Below are 23,055 nucleotides of genomic sequence, written 5' to 3' on the forward strand. Positions count from 1 at the left end.
ACACTGATGCTTCTTTCCTTTTTTTTTTTTTTTTTTTTTAAAGATTTTATTTATTTATTTGACTGAGACACAGCGAGAGAAGAAGCACAAACGGGGAGTGGGAGAGGGAGAAGCAGGCTTCGGGTCAAACAGGGAACCCGATGTGGGGCTCGATCCAAGGACCTGGGATCATGACCTGAGCCGAAGGCAGATGCTTAATGGACTGAACCACCCAGGCACCACAGTACATTTGTTCTATGAAAGTTCTGTATAAGAACTGGGCCTGGAGCCTACTTAAGGAAAAAGGATGATTCTAAGGAGAAACATGCACCCCTATTTTATAGCAGTATTATTTACGATAGCCAAGGTATGGAAGCAGCCCAAATGTCTGTTGATTGATGAATGGATATATAAGATGTGATACATATGGTGGAATATAGTTCAGCCATAAAAAAAGAATGAAATCTTGCCATTTGCAATGATCTGGATGGATGTATTATGTATTATGCTTAGTATTATGCTAAGTGAAATAAGTCAGTCAGAAAAAGACAAATACCATATGACTTCATTTATATTTGAAATTTAAGGAATTTAAGAATTTAAGAGCAAAAGGGGGGAAAAAAGAGAGAGAGAGAAACCAAGAAACGTATAACTAGAGAACAAACTAATGATTACCTGAAAGGAGGTGGGGGTGGGTGGATGGGTTATATAGGTGATGGGGATTAAGGAAAGAACTTGTGATGAGCACCAGATATGGAATTGTTAAGTCAATATATTGTACACATGAAACAAATAAAACATTATATGTTAACTAACTGGAATTAAAATTAAAACATTTTAAAAGTTTTTTAAAATGGGGAATAAAAGAGTCGCAAGAGTAATGAAATGACATCAAGGAAATACAGTAAATACTAAAATGGTAGTACACATTCTGCTAAATGGTGAGTTGTTTTCAAGGACCAGTCAGATCTGTTTATTGTAATGAGGATGATGGAAACCGGCTTCATGACCTACTCAATAAGGTGGTTGTATTAGAGTTCTAGAAAAGGATTATTCTCTCTCTCTTTTCTTTTTAAGATTTTATTTATTTATTTGACACAAAGGGAAAGAGATCACAAATAGGCAGAGAGGCAGGCAGAGAAGGGTAAGCAGGCCCCCTGCTGAGCTGAAAGCCCGATGTGGGGCTAGATCCCAGGACCCTGAGATCATGACCTGAGCTGAAGGCAGAGACCTCAACCCACTGAGCCACCCAGGCGCACCGAGAAGGATTATTCTTGAGGTATGGCACTGAAAGCAGAGAACCAAGTTGTAGGGAGGGCTCTGTTTGAGGAGCTTAGGGCAGAGTGTTCAAGGCTCCTGCTGGGGTGAGTCTTAGGGGAAAAGGCAAGTGGAGCTACCCTCAGGGAAGTGTATCTGCCACTGATTTCTCTCTATCGTCCTTCCCTTATGCTCACTTTCCTTCTTACCTTCACCCTATGTAGACTCCACAGCTTAATTCGCTACCTCACAGCCCCAAACAAACCCAGTCCTCCACCATCTGGCATTCTCCCATGTTGCTGTCTCAAATGCCCACAGATATTTGATGAAGAATGAATTCTGAATACAGAAGCCCGAGAAAGTGCTGCTTTATCAAGATGGTATCTCTTACTCTAATTTGCTGTTGTTGACTGGGGTAGAGAGGAGAGAATTCATAAGCCTCAGTCATTAAGCTGGAATAGTTGATCTGGAAGGGGTCAACAGATGGTTGGGCTCCATGGACAGCCCAAGCAGAGTAGGACACACAAGTGTGACAGGCAGAAAGCAAAGATCAAAGCCCCAGGGAAGCAGGGTGTCATGGTTTGTGGTATATGTAACTGACATGGTGTAATGTGGAGACAAAGTTGGTTACTATAGTTTGTCTGTCTAATCAACTTCCCTGTCTGCTTCCTTTGGTGAACTCTTCCTCCATTTCACATCGTCTGAGCACAGCTATTAATCAAAATGTATTCTTCCCCACCTCATACCTTCCTTTATTATTATTATTATTCTCTTTAAAGATTTTATTTATTTATTTGTCAGAGAGAGAGCACAAGCAGGGGGAGTAGCAGGCAGAGGTGGAAGCAGGCTCCCCACTGAGCAGGGAGCCTAATGTGGGACTCGATTCTAGGACCCTGGGATCATGACCTGAGCCAGAGGCAGACACTTAATCAACTGAGCCACCCAGGCATCCCTATTATTATTATTATTTTAAAATTCAAATTCAATTAAGTAACACATAGTATATTATTAGTTTCAGAGGGAGAGTTTGGTGATTCATCAGTCTTATATAACACCGAGTGTTCATTACATCATGTGCCCTCCTTAATGCCCTGTTACCCCATCCCTACCCTCACCCCCCCACCGCTGCCGACAACCCTCAGTTTGTTTCCTATGGTTAAGAGTCTCTTATGGTTTGTCTCCCTCCCTGATTTGTCTTGTTTTATTCCCCCCCCCCTTCCCCTATGATCCTCTGTTTTGTTTCTTAAATTCCACATAGTTACCTCATATTCTATTCAAAGTCCACAGAGGTGGGCAGATGGCTTGGTTTGGGCAAATGTGTTTGTCTAGGGATAGCCAAACACCTAAATCAGGCCCTTGTTCTTTTTGGACAATCTCTGTAGGAGCTGGCAGGGAAGGCTGATAGAACATGAAGAATAGGGCGCCTGGGTGGCTCAGTGGGTTAAGCCGCTGCCTTCGGCTCAGGTCATGATCTCAGAGTCCTGGGATCGAGTCCCGCATCGGGCTCTCTGCTCAGCGGAGAGCCTGCTTCCCTCTCTCTCTCTCTGCCTGCCTCTCCATCTACTTGTGATTTCTCTCTGTCAAATAAATAAATAAAATCTTTAAAAAAAAAAAAAAAGAACATGAAGAATAAAGAATGATGGAGACAAGTGGAGAAAAGGGTGGGGGGTGTAGGGGTAAGAGGGAGGGAGAAGGTGTGAATTGACATTGGTAGAGCTTCTGAATAAATCCACTCTAGACCTGCCTCTTGACTTCCCAGTTATTTGAGCCAATCGCTTTTCCTCTTTCCTTGCATAACATAGAGTCTAGTTTCTGTCACTTGCAACCAAGTAAGCCTCCATGAATTTAATTGCCAAGGTGGGCCAGAGCGCAAATAGAGCCAGACTGGATGTTTAGGAAATCAAGCATCAAGTGCCAGGCTCGTTGAAAGGTACTTTATATTTTGAATCCTGAGGTAACTCAACAAAGGGGCTCCATGTTCTCAGACAGACACAAAGCTTTTAAGACCCAAGATTATAGTGACAGAAAAATCACATTGAAATTTTGAAAGCTCACTGACTTGTCTGATTCTCCAACAGCTAAGTCTCTGTACAACTGTCCATGCTATACACAAACTGTGAGAACTATGGGATACTGTTTTCTACCTATCGTGATGAAAAAGATCCAGTGAAAAATATCCAGTACTGGTGAGTGCACGTCTGTGGTTGAAATGGGTATTCTTGCACTGCGGATAGGAAGGCAAATTGACTCAGACTTTCTAAAGGCACATTTTATACTGTGAGCTGAAAACTTGAAAATGTACCTGTTTTGTCCTTTTTTTTGAGAGAGAGAGAGAATCTTAAGCAAGTTCCCTGGCCATTTGGAGCCCAACGCAGGACTCAATCTCACAACCCTAAGATCATGACCTCAGTAGAAATCAAGAGTCAGATACTTAACCGACTGAGTCACCCAGGTGCCCCAAAATGTACTTATTTTTGACCTAGAAATTCTGGTGTTTTAGGTCCAGTATGGGCTCCAGGATGGACTCTGTGAAGTAAATTTCCATGTTAAAAGAACCCATTTTATATAACGTTAAGAGAACTCCTAAGTTGAGAGCATTCATGCCATTTGTTACCACAATTCTTGTTCCATGTTGGAAGGATCTGGCAAAAACATATATCCGTTACAATTCTAGATATGATAATTTGCTATTTTTGACTTGAACTTTAATTAGTAAATGCATTCTGGAAAAGGTATACATTGCAATCGATTGAATAAACCCATACCCACCCTAATCACCTCCCTCCCACCCCGCCTTGCTGAATATAAGCTTTGGGATGGCCAGAATTTGCATCTGTGTTGTTTACTATTTTGTCTGCACTAACTAGAACAGTGCCTGGCTTAAAAAAAATACTTGAATGAGTGAATGAGTAAATTCTAGAAAATGACTCGGAAAGATGGAAAAACCACTCTTGTACATTCTTTTTCCCATGAGTATTATCCCTGTAAAGTAATGTAAAGACTAGTGCTTTATACTTCCTAACTCGGAATTATGTATTGTGAATTAGTAATTAACAAGAAGAAGGTAGAAATTTTAGCTTAGAAGACAATACTTCTGGGATGTTTACAGTTACCTGTATGTTTTCATTGATCAAGGAAAATGTAGAACTTCCTCCTTTGTAGACATTTCTAGAAACATTATGGATATTATGTTGGGTTAGTAGATAACACAGTTATTCCATTCGTCATAATTAGGGTACATGATTCAGGTTCTTGTCCAGTGCTGATAAATCAATACAGGGTAGACAGTTGGCTCATTATGGATGTTCATTTTAGAGGAGTGACTGATATTTCTCAGAAATCTAAGAATCCAAATTTAGGTGTTATGGAAACCTAAGCCTTTTAGTTAAAGAAATATTCCCTTTATGGAAGGTTTTTGGGTGGTCTAATTTCAATTTTTGGCAGAACTCCCTACTAAATGTTGAATGCCTGCATTTATTTAATTTCAGTTTCAGTTCTGCTTTGACACAGAAAGTGAGATTATGTGGCTATGGAGGCCTCTTCCACTCTGGTTCTATGCACAATTAGCTCTTAGTAAGTCCTGGGGGTAATTTTACTTTGAAGCTTTCTGTCATTACATTTTTCTCCACTGCCCAGACAGGTCTTAACCAGACAGGTTATATTAGGTGTAACCATATATTCTGTATTTCTGAGTCAATCATCTATAAGGTTAACGTCACTCACTTCTAAAAACAAATTTCTGGGTGGAGAGGGTGGTTGTAGTGTCCCCTGGGGTATTCCAACCGTGAGATATCTGCTGTCTTGGTTCAGTACCATGTATAGACTGGAAAAACAAAGCAAGGCATTTCCCAGCATTTTACCAAGGATGCCCATTAGTTTCTGTACATAAGAAATGTTAAAAATCACCCTATGTTGGATGGGGAAGGAATGATATAAGTGGTCCTGTAAAAGGTAAATCCCCATCTGATATGATGGCAGGAGCAACTGAATGTAGTGGGTACAGAGATTAAACCCCCCAAAGACTAATACCACAAACCTCTTAACAAAGTTCACAGGAGTAAACAGTCTGCCTACCTCCTCCTCCACAGCCTGACGTGTAATGGGTCAAAGATACATTTTAAAAGAGACTACCGTATATCAAGAACCTCTGTGGGATAGAAAAAAATTACTTCAGTCTCTCTACAATGGAGATGAAAGAAAGCATTAAGCAGCAATTCTTTATTTACAGAAATTTTCATTTCCATCTTTCTTTCAAAAGGTTGAGCAAAACATAGGTAAACTCATTTCTTTCTGATGAACTCTGACTTAAACTGCTAGAATTTATGCAGGGTAATTCAGCAGGAAAAATAATTGGATTTTTCCTATCTGTTGCATGATGGGACCAAGGGACCTGTAGCTCTCATGCTTGGTAGGCGTTCAACAACAGCACTAAAGGAGCATTAAAATATTATCCACAGGGGCGCCTGGGTGGCTCAGTGGGTTAAAGCCTCTGCCTTCTGCTCAGGTCATGATCCCAGGGTTCTGGGATTGAGCCCCACATGGGCTCTCTGCTAAGCAGGGACCCTGCCTCCCCCTTTTTCTGTGCTTGCCTCTCTCCCTACTTGTGATTTCTGTCAAATAAATAAATAAAATCTTAAAAAAGAAAAAAAAAAGAAAAGAAAAACAGAAAACCTCCAAATATTAAAAAAAATATATATATTATCCACAATAGCCAAACTATGGAAAGAGCCTCGATGTCCATCACCGGATGAATGGATAAAGATGTGGTATATATATACAATGGAATATCATGCAGCCATCTAAAAGAAATCTTGCCATTTACAATGACATGGATGGAACTAGAAGGTATTATGCTAAGTGAAATAAGTCAATCCTAGAAAGACAATTATCATATGATCTCACTGAAATGAGGAATTTGAGAAACAAGATGGAGGATCGTAGGGGAAGGGAGGGAAAAATGAAACAAGATGAAACCAGAGAGGGGGGCAAACCGTAAGAGACTCTTAATCTCAGGAAACAAACTGAGTGTTGCTGGAGTGGTGGGGGTGGGGGGGATGGATGTGACTGGGTGATGGATATTGGGGAGGGTATGTGCTATGGTGAGTGCTGTGAATTGTGTAAGATTGATGAATCACAAGGGTGCCTGGGTGGCTCAGTGGGTTAAAGCCTCTGCCTTCGGCTCAGGTTGAGATCTCAGGGTCCTGGGATCGAGCCCTACATTGGGCTTTCTGCTCAGCGGGAAGCTTGCTTCCTCCTCTCTCTCTGCCTGCTTCTCTGCCTACTTGCGATCTCTGTCAAATAAATAAAATCTTAAAAAAAAAAAAAAAGACTGATGAATCACAGATCTGTACCCCTGAAACAAATAATACAGTATACGTTAATTAAAATTAAAAAACACATGTTATTCTACTGATGAAAAAAACAGCCAGTTTTTTTAGCCCCTGCATCAACACCTTCCATATTCCCTGGGACATCGTTGAGCCTGGAGCCTCACAGAGCCAGTTCTGTGAGTCTAGTGCAGGCTATTTGTTTATTTTATGGCATACCTTGTGGGATTCATTCTGATCCTGAGCTGTGCTGATTTACTTGGCTGCTCTATAAGGCTCGTTGAACTATTTGGTATCAATAATTCTCTCTTTTCTCAGTAGAAAGTGGAAGCCTTTTATTTAAAGCTTGCTTTCTATATCCGTCAGAGACCACCTGCAATATTAAACCTCTTCTTTTTGTGTGCGTCTTATCCAGTGTCGGTTCTCTCATTCTTCAAACAGCTGCACATTCAGACTTCGCCCCACACAGACCCTGATTCTTGCCCTTACAGGAAATAGTATATTAGGAGCCACTATAGCCCAGATGCCCTTTGCTCTGGCGTCAGGCAGTTCTTAAGCAGTGTGGTCCCATATCTATCTTTACTATTTCCCTTCCTGGATTCAAACTCCTCACCTGTTCCTACCATAGATAACTGGGTTCCCTTTTTCTTGGCTACTTGGAATCCCAAGCTGTTTGGATTGCTGTGATCTGTGTGTAGCTAGAGACTGAATTTGATTACCCTCTTCCTGTGCATTCATTTGTACACATTTTATACTCCATTTAAAAGACCTATATATTATGAGTCCTTTTTCATTTTATGAAAAATTATTTATAAAATTTAAATTGATTTCATTGATTTTTATCCTATGAGCATTCAGATGATTTCTTTCTAGTTTTTTTCCAGTATATTTATAGCATGAACATTACAATGTGAACATGAACTTAATGATGTGAAGATTTTTGGTATTAGTAAATATTTCCTGGAATATAATTTTTAGTAGCGACATCATATGGATATATATCATAAATAATACTGTGTATTATTCTTATACATGAAGTTCTGCCTGCACTTCAAGTTATTTGTTTATGATAAACTCAGGTTTGGAATTATTGGGTTAAAATCTACAAACAGGGGCGCCTGGGTGGCTTAGTGGTTTAAGCCGCTGCCTTCGGCTCAGGTCATGATCTCAGGGTCCTGGGATCGAGTCCCGCATCGGGCTCTCTGCTCAGCAAGGAGCCTGCTTCCCTCTCTCTCTCTCTCTCTGCCTGCCTCTCCATCTACTGTCAAATAAATAAATAAAATCTTTAAAAATAAATAAATAAAATAAAATCTACAAACATTTTTAAGACATTTCATACTATATTGCCAAATGGCTTTTTAATAAAAGTTATACAGATTTCCATTCCCAGTGTATGAAGCTTCTCTTTCATCATAGTTTTATGGGATTAGTATTATTTTGATAGTTTGACAAATTAAAACAATATCTAATGTTTTAGTATTTTACTTCTTTGATTACATTATGAGATTGCTTTTTAAATTTATTTAATACAATTTAAAATTTCTTTTCTGTAAGTTGTCTATTTATACTTTTTGTCCATCTTCTATAATGGTTTTGTGTTTTGATTTTTAATTTGTTTTCTTTTTTTTTAAAGATTTTATTTATTTATTTGACAGAGAGATCACAAGTAGGCAGAGAGGCAGGCAGAGAGAGAGAGAGAGGAGGAAGCAGGCTCCCCGCTGAGCAGAGAGCCCGACGTGGGACTCGATCCCAGGACCTTGAGATCATGACCTGAGCCGAAGGCAGTGGCTTAACCCACTGAGCCACCCAGGCGCCCCTTGATTTTTAATTTGGATGAAGTATGTAATATATAAATATTTTTAAAGATATTTATTTATTTATTTGACAGACAGAGATCACAAGTAGGCAGAGAGGCAGGCAGAGAGAGAGGAAGAAGTAGGTTCCCCACTGAGTAAAGAGCCCCATGTGGGGCTTGATCCCAGGACCCTGAGATCATGACCTGAGACAAAGACAGAGGCCCTAACCCACTGAGCCACCCAGGCGCCCCTGAAGTATGTGTTATACTAAGAATACTTACCCTTACCCTTTTTCAGTGCTGGTGGGAATGCAGCCTGGTGCATCAAACCTGGAAAATGGAATGGGTGTTTCTCAAAAAGTTAAAAATAGAGCTACTCTATGATCCTGCAGTTGCACAACTAGGTATTTACTCAGAGAATACAAAAATACTAATTCAAAGGGATACATGTACCCGATATGTATGGCAGTATTATTTACAATAGCCAAATTATGAAAACAGCCCAAGTGTCCATTAATAGATGAGTGGATAAAGAAGATGTGGTATATATACACAATGGAATATTACTCAGCCATGTCATTACTCAACAAATGAAATCTTGCCATTTGCAATCACCTGGATGGAGCTAGAGAGAATTATGCTAAGCAAAGTCAGTCAGTCAGAGAAAGACAAATACCATATGATTTCACTTATATGTGGAATTTAAGTAACAAAGCAAATGAGCAAAGGGAAAAAGGAAAGAAAGAGGTAAACCACGGAACAGACCCTTAACCATAGAGAACACTCTAGTGGTTACTAGAAGGAAGGTGGGTGGGTGGATGGGTGAAATACGTGATGGGGGTTAAAGAGTGTACTTTTGTGATGAGCACCCAGGGACATATGGAATTTTGGAATCAATATATTCTACCCCCGAAACCAATATTACATTGTATGTTAATGAACTGGAATTTAAATTTCTTTAAAAAACCTTAATATTAATTAATTAATTAATTAATTAATTTTTTAAAAAGGATTTTCCCTTTAGCTGCCAATTTGTCTTATTTTTTTTCAGTTTATTGGGTGAATCATGGCATTTTGCAATAATCTTTGATATGCTGACATTTTAAATTTTTTCATGTTCAAATCATTCACCATCTTTTATGATTTCTTTTATTGCTTTTTTACATGGATAGCCATTCCTTGTCAGATATTAGACAAACTGCCTTTTGGATTTCCTAATTGTTTAATCCATTTGTACCTAATTGTTATTTTATGTTATTTTATGTTATACATATGTATGTTATGTAATGTTATGTATCATATGTATCATGTATGTATCATGTATCACATGTATCATATATGTATGATATCACATATGTATCAGATGTGTATGTTATGTTATACATATGTATATGTGTATTTATTTAAATTCAATTTGCAACATATAGTACATCATTGGTTTCAGAAGTACTGTTTAATAATTTATCAGTCATGTATAACATTCAGTGCTCATCACATCACGTGCCCTCCTTAATACTAACCCAGTGACCCCATTTCCCCACCCACCTCCCCTCCAGCATCCCTCAGTTTGTTTCCCAGAGTTAAGCCTCTCTCATGGTTTGTCTCCCTCTCTGATTTCTTCCCTTTGTTTCCCCACCCTTCCCTTATGATCCTCTGCACTGTTTCATATATTCCACATATGAGTGAAACCATATGATAATTGTCTTTCTCTGATTGACTTATTTCACTTAACATAATACCCTCCAATTCCAACCACATCAGTGTAAATGGTGGGTATTCATCCTTTCTGATGGCTGAGTTATATTCCATTGTATATATGGACCACATCTTTACCCATTCATCTGTTGAAGGATATCTCAACTCCTTCCACAGTTTGGCTATTGTGGAGAGTGGTGCTATGAACATTAGGGTACATGTGCCCCTTCTTTTCACTACATCTGTGTCTTTGGGGTAAATATCTAGTAGTGCAATTGCTGGGTCATATTTTTCAACATCTTGAGGAACCTCCATACTGTCTTCCAGAGTGACTGTACCAGCTTGCATTCCCACCAACAGTGTAAGAAGGTTCCCCTTTCTCTACATCCTTGCCAACATTTGTTGTTTCTTGTCTCATTAATTTTAGTCATTCTGACTGGTGTGAGGTGGTATCTCATTGTGGTTTTGATTTATATTTCCCTGATGCCCAGTGATGTTGAGCATTTTTTCATGTGTCTGTTGGCCATTTGTATGTCTTCTTTGAAGAAATGTCTGCTCATGTCTTCTGCCCATTTCTTGACTGGATTATTCTTTGGGTGTTGATTTTGTTAAGTTCTTTATATATCTTGGGGACTAGCCCTTTATCTGTTATGTCATTTGCACATATCTCCTCCCATTCCATAGATTGCCTTTGGTTTTCTTGATTGTTTCCTTTGCTGTGTGGAAGCTTTTTATCTTGACGAAGTCCCAATAGTTCACTTTTGCTTTTGTTTCCCTTGCCTTTAAAGATGTGTCTAGCAAGAAGTTGCTGTGGCTGAGGTCGAAGAGGTTGCTTCCTGTGTTCTCTTCTAGGGTTTTAATGGATTCCTGTCTCACATTAAGGTCCTTCACCCATTTTGAGTCTATTCCATTTTTGTGTATGGTGCAAGAAAGTATCTACTGCTAGCACCTGCCTAGTTCACATGGACACAGGCTCTGGGACAGTCTCTATAGACCCAATCTCCTGGCCTGCCCTAGCACCAGGCTGACCCTATGGCCCAAAGCTCCAATTTTGCCCCAGTGTAAGGCTGGTCTTGTAGCCCCAGGCTCCAGGCTTATCCACATGGCCATAGGCCCCAGACACACCACAGTGGCAGTGTCTGGACTCTCCATAATCCAGAGGTCCAGGCCCAGTACAGGTAAGCCCCAACAGACCAAGGTTACATGCCCAGCTCCTTAGACCCAGATCCTAGGCCCCAAACTGTGATCCCTGGCACCAGACCTGATTCAATGAACCCAGGCATCAAGGCATCCCCAGTGAATCTCTGATGCCAGGCTGACCCCTGTGGACTCAGGGCCAGGCCCATTCCTGTGGACCCAGGCACCAGGCTGGCCCTTGTAAATTCAGACTCAAGGCCTACTTCAGTGTGAGGTTGGCCCCCATGGACCCAGGCATCAGGATGGTCCCTGCGGTCCCAGGCTCTGGGATCACCTCAGGCACCAGACTGGCCTATGCGAACCCAGACAACAAGCCTGAGCACACATTGACTCAGGCTCCAGGCCAGCCTGCCTGAGGACTCCAGGAGCAAGCCGTTCTTTTCAGGCATTTGTATGTGATCCAGTGAGTTGGGTAGATTTCCATAGGCTTCCATGTTGTAGAATAATTTATCTATTATAGAATTCTTTATACATTAGGTATGAATCCAGCATGAGACATATACTAGATTTATGAGCTCTCTCTAGGCCTCAAGGTCTTTTTTAGAACTTGGAAAATAATTCCTATTATGAGGTTGTTCGAAGATTAAAGAGATAAGGCATGTGAATTGCTTAATGCAATCTCAAGCAGATAGAAAGTGCCTAATAAATAGAGCCAATAATGTAATTATTATTCATTGATATGGTCCTTGAGCCTGTTAAAAGATAAACCCTTTTTTTTTTAAAAGATTATTTATTTATTTATTTATTTATTTATTTGACAGACAGAGATCACAAGTAGGCAGAGAAGCAGGCAGAGAGAGAGAGAGAGAGAGAGGGAGAGAGAGAAGGAAGCAGGCTCCCCACTGAGCAGAGAGCACAATGTGAGGCTTGATCCCAGGACTCTGGGATCATGACCTGAGCAGAAGGCAGAGGCTTTAACCCACTGAGACACCCAGGTGCCCCAAAAGATAAATCTTTAATACTTTCTCTTTATTTCTTATTGACTAAGGATCAAGAATTTTTGGGGATGATCTCTTCTTTGGATTCATAAATTTGGGTCTGTTTTATTTCAATTTTTCTAGGAAATCATCAGTTTTATTAAGGTTTTTAAAAGTTTTGGGGCACCTGGATGACTCTGTCAGAAGAGCATGCAACTCTTGATCTCAGAGTTGTAAGTTTGAGCCCCATGTTGGGTGTAGAGATTACTTAAAAATAAAATCTTTAAAAAATAGTTTTAGAGTAGTGTTTTTCATAGTATTTGCTCATGATTTCTTTAAAATGTCAATGAAAGACAATGAAAATTCCCCATCTTTGCTAAGATTCCTGATACATTTCTTTCTAGGACGTGCTGATGATCCTATTGGAAAGTAAGTATATATTTTTTTCTTTTATCTCTAACCGATCAGACCTTCCTGGTGATCCCCATTTACTGTGCTGGGCCAAGTTCTCCAGATGGTAAGAAATAGATTTCAGATGCTCTTTTTTTTTTCCCCTTGACTATTACTTAGAATAATTTCTCCACCTACATTTAAAGAAATTTTCCAGAAACCTGACAGATGGAGTAAACATCAAATGTCACATTACAGTGTTTCTTTCTAATTGAAGCCATCACCCAGTTGGGCTACAAATTCATGGACAGAGTCCTTATTGTGTAATATGTATGTTTTATATATTTCCCCAATTCCTCTTGCTGATCAATAAAATTCTTTTGACTGTTTTAATTGTAAGGTCAATATTACATGTAGGGTACTACCTGCACCATTGTTTCTAAAATACACTTCTAAAAATACACTTCTTCTTATTTTTCCTTTTTTTACTTCAATTTTTGATTCTCAATTTAAATACATAGGGAATAAATATGGCAGTTTTCTTGTTGAAGAGTTCCCTCTTCACCTCCTAGCCTCTCAAGCATGATGCTAACATGCTCATACTTCCTATATTACTTACCAAATCCAAACCTGAACTGCAAAGCTGCAGAGTCTACAAGACTGCAAAATACAGTTTCTAGAATATGGGAGCATTGTGGCTAAGTAGGTGATATTCAAAATTCCTCCTCATCATTTGATCAACATGAAGCTATACGACAAACCTTTTATGCTTAGCTTTTCTTATTTTATTTATAATGAATTTCTGAAAAATAAAGGCAAAGGAATAAGAAAAAATAAACTCATAGGAGTGAGGAAGTAGGATGGGGTAAGAGAAGGGAGAAACTATTTGCAATTCAGAATCAAAAACCTCTCTTTGCTGCTTGTGGTATTTCATTGCCCCAAGCATTTTTGAGCAATTTCAGGAGCAGAACTTTTGCTCATTTGTGTTCATAACCAGAATTCAGTGATACATATAATGTGATATATATAATTGCCATAAATATTTACTTCTCAAACCAAGGGTGTTGGTACTTTAGGGCAGAGCTAGCTTTATGTAAATTGGGAAGTGGGCACTATTTCTGATTTAATCTTAGTTTATGCTTTGTTTTTCAAATCCCAGAGATTGTTGTCAATATATTCCTTTGCCCCAAATATCCTTAAGGCGTTAGAGTCTCAAATACCTTAACATTTATATAGACCTTCATTGTCCAGTACAATAGCACTAACAACTAGCTACATGTGGCTATTTAAATTTATTATAATTAAAAATGTATTTCCTCAGTTATGCTAGCCACATTTCAAGTGCTCCAAAGCCACATGTGGCTGTGACTCACATAGTGGCCAGTGTGGATATAGAGCATTCCTATGTCCCAGAAAGTTCTAATGGATGGTGTTTGGTATATAGGAAGTGCTCAACGATTCATTGTTCTTATATCTTGTTCCTCTAGGGCATGACTCACAGAGACTAGCTGGGTAACAATTTTCTTGAGTTAATTTCAGATGAACTGACTGGGCTTATTTCCCACCCTCCAGGGTTCATTTTCAACAGTTACCTGGGCTTAAGTCATCTACCTTTGTTACTTACTGAGAAGTTTGTGGGATTATTCTTTGAGGTCAGGATAAGTAGCAAATTAGTAAAGAGGTTTCAGAGGAAGGTGAGGCTTCATGGCTGCCCCTCAGATCAGAGCTGTCATTGCATCTCTAATTTCATAAATAATGGAGTAAAGTTGCAAATTCACTCACTTGATAACTGCAAAGTAAGTATATATTTTTTTCTTTTATTTCTAACCGATCAGACCTTCCTGGTGATCCCCATTTACTATGCAGCAGGGAAAAAAAACTGAATTAACTTTTAGTCCTCAATCATTTTAAATTTAGCCTGAAAAAAAAAATTAGCCTGAATTAATCATTTAAGCAGCCCTTTGGGTAATTTTTAGTCTTTCTGTTTGGAATAAGCGCTTACTCAGTCACATTTTCACTTCTACATCCTCTTCGAAGGTGCCTAGTGCAAGAATACATGGCTCCTGGTAGATTTGCAAGCAGGGGTGGTTGTGTAAACTGAAGATGGCAGAGAGGGGAGCTCAGGTACACTGGAGTTTGACTCAGTTGGTCTCCACTTGGCATCTGATGTTGATGTTTGATGTCTATGAACTCATGGGTATTTCTGCTCGCCTCTCTCAGGGCCCTCTGTGCCATTCCAGCTACTTGGGCTCACCCCAGCTCTTGAGGTTGTTATGTCCAGAGTCAACCACCCCTCAAATGGACAGAGAACACTCTCGATAATGCAAGTTACACAGCAAGGTTTATTTCCAGCTAGCTGGGGTCCAAGTATCTGCCTGGCGCAGCGGGTTTCAACAAGGACCCTGAGCACTCAAAGCCAAGGGTTTATATAGCATTTTCAAAGCACTTAACACACAATAATTTTCCATAGCTACATTCATATCTGGCCCCCACTCTGACAGTTTACTTTTGCATCAGTCCCTGGTGGTGTAGTGAGATAAGCTCTTTACCAATGCATCTGGTCTGTGACGCAGCCGCCCACATTCTGGTGCTTCTGATTTGTTGCTCAAAACTTGTTGTTCAAAACTTGTTTTTCAAGCTTCCCCTAGTCCCTCTTCCCTCAACTCAGTAAAATGGCTTCCGGGCCTTTGAGATGGCCGTTCTCATGCTAACCCATTCTTACAAGGTACACCTACCGAGTTTATTCCATATCGTCCATCTGGTCTCCTGGCCTAGAGTGGTTCATTCCACATGTGGACCATTGAAGCTTCCCAATGTAGTAAGGTTGGAAATGTCTAAGGAGGAACACTTGTTTCCTTCAATCTGCAGGAGGGGAATGCTCTCTCATTTACAAAAGAATCTACACAATTTATATAGTGGTGTGTCACTTGACATAAGCTGGTGGTTACATTTACACTTTAAATTTACACTTTAAATGAATAAAGTTTCCTGTAATGGGGACCTATACCCAATATATTTTACAAACTTTGTGGTTATCAAGGGCTTTGCAATGGCAGGCTCATCCCTGGAGGATTAAACAAATTTTTCTGCTTCAAAGTTGATTATCTCCAGAGGTTTCTTGCTTCTGAACAGTGTTCAGATTCACACTGTTTCCCCATCAGCCTCATCTCGGAACAGAGCTCTGTGTTTGCTCCCATAGGCATGGGGTATTAAATGTTGCAAAGCAACCTACTTGTTGGCTTCTGAGAATACAGCTAGCCATTGCCTTCAGAATTTAAAGTGCGTGTGACAAAAGGATTCTTCCCTCCTATGTTTTCTTATCATGTATCTCTCTTACCTGCCCTGCAGTCTTGTCATTTTAAAACAGAATGAATCCAAGACTGTATGTTTGATTATCTTTTCTATACTGTCCAAATCTCTCTCCAACTGCCTTCCTGCATCCAACCACAATCCTCCGGTCTCCAAAGGGGAAGGATTTCTCTTTTTTCCCCTCTACTCCATGGCCTTCTTTGATCCAACTGCAGCTCTTTAGCTAAGCTTTGGGGGAGAAGAATCCTATCCAGGCTTGGAGAAATTGTATCTAAATCTTCCAGGTTTGTATCTTGATATCTTGAAGAAATTTAAAACATCTGACAAGGACTCTGGCCTTGTGTGGACATAAGAAGATATCTAAATTCCTTCAGCATGCCTGCTTTATTCTGCTTCAGAACTTTTATGACTTAATGTCAAAAGTGGAAGAATGTGGGGTGCCTGGGTGGCTCAGTGGGTTAAAGCCTCTGCCTTCAGGGTGGTGGGATCAAGCCCCGCATCGGGCTCTCTGCTCAGCAGGGAGCCTGCTTCCTCCTCTCTGTGACTGCCTGCCTGTCTGCCTACTTGTGATCTGTCTGTCAAATAAATAAATAAAATCTTTAAAAAAAAAAAAAGTGGAAGAATTAAGTGAAATATTTCAGGGAAGGTAAAATTTATCAATCGATAATTTGCTAAAATGTTCTTATTACAGTAATAAGTGCTGAAGACATTTGATCCTGAAGACATGATAAATTCCATTCCTTAACCCTCCAAATAATTGCTTGGATTTCTGTTGGAACTCAATGTGCCAAGAAAGGTTGTACATTTGAGGCAGGTGGCCCTTTTACCCTCATTGTTTAATTATATGTAGGACAACTTGTCAGAAGGAAATATCAGTTGGGAGATGTGAGAGAGGCTGAGGTCCATTTTACAGATGGGTGATCTTTTTGGTACCCTGAAGATGATTTTATTTTCAACTTCTTTGAAATGTCAACTCCTAGAGTGTTTTATATTAATAGAGCATGAGGATAGAGGAAAAAGGATAGTCAGAAGTAGTGACATTTCTATAATAGCAAAAGAAAGACCCCAATCTAGGTAACTGTAAACATTCATGCTAACTGGCATACTAACACTTTATGAATGACTCCCTAAATTGTTCTTAACTGGAAGACCTTTAGCATGACTCAAACTCATTGTTTCTTCCAGTATTAGAAGTCTTCAAATAAGTGCCAGTTTTGAAAAGTTCATCTGTGTCCATCTTGGGACAGTATCCTGCGGTAAGTAGTATACATTTTTGCTGTTTTCTAGATCCTTTAGTTTAGGGATAAATATATCTGGAATATTTACAGGTGGTGATATATGTCACAGAGATTGAGTTGCTTGACCCTGTGAGCATCAGAATTCAAATTCACAGTTTGTTAATCACGTGGTATAATTCAATTTGGGGATGCTTTTGGATTCTGGCTTATTTGGAGGCTGTTTGAATGTTACTAATGGCTCTCAATTACAAACTGGTTTAATTCCTGTCTATTGACCTGTGTGCATGCACAAATGAAATAATAACCATTATTTAGTAATCATTTTCCCAAACCTCTTATTTTCTAGATGGGGCTGCTGACATTCAAGTAGTTAAATGAGAGACCAGGAAGGGACAGGGCCAGGACTAAAATATGGATATCTGCACATTCATTCATTTTCCATTCATTTATTCTAGTCCCTTATTTGGTATTCCAACTTCATCTGTTCATCTATCCATCTGTTCACTCCAGTGCTCTTTGTGTTGAATCCTAACCACATGTGAGTGCATGTCCTGTAATTAATTACTGGTAAACTGAGTGTGAGTTCACAAAACATTTCTAAACCTTTGCACTGGGACACTCCCCGAACTTCATACATACAGGCAAAAGGACTAACACTCTTATCTTAAAGTGTGAGTGTAAAATGTTGCTCTTTAGCCTAGAGACACAGCAGAAGGGCTCTTGCAGGATGTCTGACCCATTTTGAAGCACAAGGAATAGGCCGAGTCATTCTGCTCAGTCATGAGGCCAATAGGCCAGGCCCTTCCTGAATGTCGCCTGACCTGAAGGGCAGCGTGACTCAGTGTTGGCTGATCTCTGCTCCTCCGAGGGTGATTCCCCAGCTTGGGGCAAAACGGAGGGGAGGCCAGCTTCAAAGCCTCTCTCGGCCTGTGGAAAAGCACAGTTTGGAGTGGGGCGGCTGCCAAGTCCACCACATGAATGTTCGTTTTGCTTGGCTTGTGGTCAAGCAACAGCAAAAAAAACAGGTTAACAGTGAGTAATGGGTTACCCTGGCTCTTGGACTTTGTCAGCAGACACAGAGAGAGATCTGGTGTGCAGTGAGGGCCAGGATTCTAAGTTGTGGATCTGTTTTCCAGGCCAGTTTGTGATCTGAAGCAAGAATGCTTTATTGGTTTCTATCTGAAATAGGTCTAAGGGAATGGTTTTAAACAGCCTCTTGATTCTTTCCTTTGTGCCACTGAAAGATCACTTAATTACTATTCAACTGCCATGTCACAGGCTGGCTGTCTCTCCTGAGGGCCAAAAGGGACAGAAGTTTGAGATGGCTGAAGAGTCCAAGATGGTGTTATTAATTTCCTTAATGGCAGCAGCAGAAGTCATGGTAATAAAGAAGTGCAAGGTGGCACAAACAAAAGATGCCTGGGAAGAGGCTCCATCTAGAAGTGTCCAAACCCACCAAGGCCATGTATCATCAGTGATGCAGCCCAGGTGAGCTCTCAGCCAGCTTGCTTTTGCTGCCCCTTTTAAGGAAACCTGGTCTGGCGTCAACTCTAAGCTGCCCATTTTCTCCTATATTCCTTCACTATGCAAATATAAACTTAGCCAGGGTGATAAAAACTGTCCTCCTAAAATATATGTACTTTAAGAGGTACCTCTGCATGCCTAAGGCAAGGAAGTGAAAATATAGAATTGGTCCTTTTTTCTTTGTCCTTTTCTTAAAAAAAAATTTTTAATGTATTTATTTGACACAGAGAGAGAGAGAGGACAAGTAGGGGGAATGACAGGTGGTTGGAGAGGGAGAAGCAGGCTCCCGCTGAGCAGAAACCCTGATGTGGGTTCGATCCCAGGACCTGACATCATAACCTGAGCTAAAGGCAGATGCTTAACCGACTGAGTCACCCAGGCGCCCCTAGAACTGGTTCTTAAGCATGCTAAAATTCTGTACTAACCCTTGGTGAATGTGGAGAGGTCTATTACCAAGAGGGAAGGAATTAGAAGCTCCCAAAAGATGACTCTGGAGAAAGAGAATTGCTTAGAAAACAAACTTCCTGTGCTTGGAGGGAACAAGGAAGTTCTAGGAGAATGGGGTGAATCCGTGTCAAGGGAGGAGCTGGAGTGGAATGAGGGAGAGAAGAGTGGCTTCTCTTAGACATTCCTGAAGGCCCAGGAAAGAGAAGCTCTTTCCGAGATTTTTTTTTTGGACTAGGGTGAAATATAGGAAAACCAAAACTTGGGATAGACTTGGGGCCCAGATAAGGGAGAGGTGGCTTCCACTGTGAGTAGGTGGTTCAATGAAACAGCTCTGGCATCAGCATGGAAATAACAGTGAAGGTGCATCAGCAAGGCAAACCTCCCCTGCCAAGCCCTCTGTTTCCTTTCACCCCCATCCTCCTTTAGATTCCGAAAGCATCTTTTGTGTACCTCACTCATTAGAGGGCACTATTCTTCTTTTCTTTTTAAAAAGATTTTATGTATTTATTTATTTACTTAAGAGATTGAGAGAAAGAGAGAGCACACAGGCAGGGGAAGCGGTGGGCATAGGGAGAGGGAGATGGGCAGGCTCCCTGCTGAGCAAAGAGCCCAATGAGACGCTTGATCCCAGGATTCCGGGATTACAACCTTAGCCAAAGGCAGCCACTTAACTGACTGAGCCATCCAGGTGCCCAGAGGGCACCATTCTTAACTATAGTCATATAGTATTTGGAGCCCAGGCTTCAGGATTCCATGTTCTAGGTTTAAATTCTAGCTATGACTCCCAGAAGTTGATTTCTGAAGACCCTTGCTTACCAAAGGGATCCAGAATTTCTTGGAGAAATGGTTAATTCCAGGTGTGGGGCATGGAAAGATGCTCCTGGAATAAGTTATTGTGCCAGAAAACAGGGAAGGGCTCAAAGAATCATGACGACATGACCAAAAGATAAAGAACTTCCTTGGATTCCCTCTGGGAAACCCAGTCTGGGAAACATTTGAGCACCAAAAAACTGAGGGCGCTGGGTTATAATATATTGATTAAAAGGGCCGCCTGGGCGGCTCAGTGGGTTAAGCTGCTGCCTTCGGCTCAGGTCATGATCTCAGGGTCCTGGGATCAAGTCCCATATCGGGCTCTCTGCTCAGCAGGGAGCCTGCTTCCCTCTCTCTCTCTCTCTGTCTGCCTCTCTACCTACTTGTGATCTCTCTCTGTCAAATAAATAAATAAATAAATCTTAAAAAAAAAAGAATCAACAAACCCATGTAATACTCCGAAGAGGAAATGAGAGGTGGAAAGAGAAAGCTGTGTCTTCATAAAGAATGACAGCGGGTAAATTTAGAAGGAATGATAGAACTAGAAAAATCTCTATTTGGCAGTCAACAATATAATAAATTATTCACATAAGGATCTTCAATGAGTACTGAATCTCATTGGATAAAAGATTTCTGAAGAACAGAATAAAGTATTTGAAACATCATCTTGCAGATTATTTTTTGCAATGGAGATATCTACTGGATAACACTTGAACCACAGGATCAAAATTAGTATGACTAGTATTGGGCCAAACTGATATTAGGTTCCTGATTTCATATAAAATAAAATACACATTATCTACATAAAATTCTTGCCAAAATAAGGAAATAATCAGCCAGATCCAAAATGCAGTGATTCTCCCAACCAACTGATCTAAACTCTTCAAACGTGTCAATGTCATCATTTCCAAAGAAGTTCTGCAGATGGCCAATGGGCACATGAAAAGATGCTCAACATCATTTATCATCAGGGAAACGCAAATCAAAACCACCATGAAATATCACCTCACACCAGAATGGCTGGTATCAAAAATATAAGAAACAACATGGTGAGGATGTGGAGATAAAGGAACCCTTGTGCATTGTTGGTGGGGATGTAAATTGTGAAAAACAGTATGGAGGTCCCTCAACATATTAAAAATAGAAATACCATATGATCCAGTAATTCCACTACTGGATATTTACTCAAAGAAAAGGAAAATGCTGATTCAAAAAGATACATTGACCCTTATGTTTACTGCAGCATTATTTATAATAGCCAAGATATGGAAGCAACCCAAATGTCCATCATAGATAAATGGATAAAGAAGATGTGGCACAGAATCAGACACACACACACACACACGAATATTACTCTGCCATAAAAAGGATGGTATTTTGCCATTTGCAACAACATGGACGGACTTAGAGGGTATTATGTTAAGTGAAGTAAGTCGGACACAGAGAGACAAATACCATAGGATTTCACTTATATGTGGAATCTAAAAAACAAAGCAAATGAATAAACAAACAAAAAGCAAAAACAGACTCATAAATACAAAGAACAAACTGATGGTTGCCAGAGGTGGGTGGAGTGGGCAAAATGGGTGAAGGGGACTGGGAAGTCAGAGCTTCCAGTCACGAAATGAATAAGTCATGGGGATAAAAGTTACAGCATAGGGAATGTACTCAATGGTATTATAAAGGTAGTATGGTGATAGACAGTAGCTACAGTTGTGGTGAGCACAGCATAATGCATGGAGATGTTGAATCACTGTGTATGTCATACACCTGAAACTACCATTGTGTGTCAACTCCACTTCAAATAAAAAAAAGTCAACATCGTGAAAAAGAAAGCAAGGAGATTATTCTAGATTAAAGAAAACTGAAACAAAAGGAACATGATAACCGAAACAATGCATAATCCTTAATGGGAACATAATGGGGGGAAAACCCAACTATCTAGGATATTTTTGAGCCAGTTGTAGATTATGAGACATATTACTGTACCAATAATATATTTCTTGGATGTGATAACGATGGTGTGGTAATGTAAGAGGATGTCTAAGAAGGTACATGATGGTATTTTTAGAGGTGAAATGTTAACAATTAACAAATCTAGATGAAGTCTCTAATTGTAGTTTTTTTTATTCAACTTTTCTGTAGGTTTGAATTTTGTTAGAAGAAAAAAAATGTTCTAACCTTGGGCAAGTTTTTGAAACCTCACCAAGATTGTCTCCTTTCCTGCAATGATAGAAGACAGAATTGCCTTATTAAGCAATGTCATACTTGCAAAGAACAAATAATAAGGCTTTAATACATATTGGTTTCATTCTCCTCCCCACCTCTTCTGGATTACTAGAGGAGAATGTAAATTGCTAAGGACAGGGACTAGGTCTTTTTCATCTCTACGCCCCCAATATTTTGTACATGGTGGGGCTCAATAAATGTTACTTGATTTAAGACATGAAATAAAACTATGTATAAAATCATATTAAAATTTTGGTTTTCAACGGAGGACACCACAATAACATTTGAAGAGGATGCACTGTAATAATCTACTTTGTGTATGATTTCTACCACCAGATTCTAATACCCTGTATTAGTTTCTTATGTTCCCCAAATGGTTTGTTATACATTTTGATACTATGGCTAGAGGTTCTCCACTTTGGTATCCACAAGAATCAGCTGAAGACCTTGTATATAATTTGAAGAGCTTGTGAAAATACAGGTTTCTGGGCCTCACCCCTGGAGTTTCTGCCTCAGCGGATCTGGAATGAGGCATGAGAATTTATATTTCTGACAACTTCTCAGGTCATGCTGATTATAATGCTGTTGGTCCAGAGGCTGCTCTTTGAGAACCACTGCTGATGGAGCTCAAGGAGCAGGGGGAGCCCAGGAAACAAGGGAAATGCTATAGCTCCCTAGGCAGACGTTGGCAGGAATAAAAGGAGACTTCCTTCATCTGCATTAATGGAGTTTTTTGGAAAGTAAACCAAGAGACGAAAGGAGATGGTTCCTGTCATCCCATTAATATCCCCCTAGTTTAAGGTGATCTTCTCTCAACATTTAGATGATAACATTACATAGAGGAAGCATGGTTCCTACACATCTACAAAATTATTATATATGATATGGTAATGATTAATATGATCATTGTATAGGGTACACTTTCACTGTAAATGTATACC

The 23,055-nt window shown here is 39.9% G+C and overlaps 1 long non-coding RNA gene across 2 annotated transcripts in view; it reads left to right on the forward strand.

Moving 5' to 3' along the window:
- LOC116567796 overlaps window positions 1-22,302 on the forward strand; it is a 38,071-nt gene extending 15,769 nt beyond the window's left edge. Inside the window, exons 2-5 of one of the 2 annotated variants that reach the window (XR_004276336.1) lie at window positions 3,315-3,422; window positions 12,636-12,684; window positions 18,383-18,592; window positions 22,031-22,302. This is a non-coding gene — a long non-coding RNA (uncharacterized LOC116567796). The remainder of the gene's footprint in view (window positions 1-3,314; window positions 3,423-12,635; window positions 12,685-18,382; window positions 18,593-22,030) is intronic. The other variant, XR_004276335.1, reaches the window with a different exon arrangement.
- Window positions 22,303-23,055: the final 753 nt, after the last annotated feature.

The sequence above is a fragment of the Mustela erminea genome, chromosome 10 (genome assembly GCF_009829155.1).
Source record: "Mustela erminea isolate mMusErm1 chromosome 10, mMusErm1.Pri, whole genome shotgun sequence".
In the NCBI taxonomy this organism is placed as follows: Eukaryota; Metazoa; Chordata; class Mammalia; order Carnivora; family Mustelidae; genus Mustela; species Mustela erminea.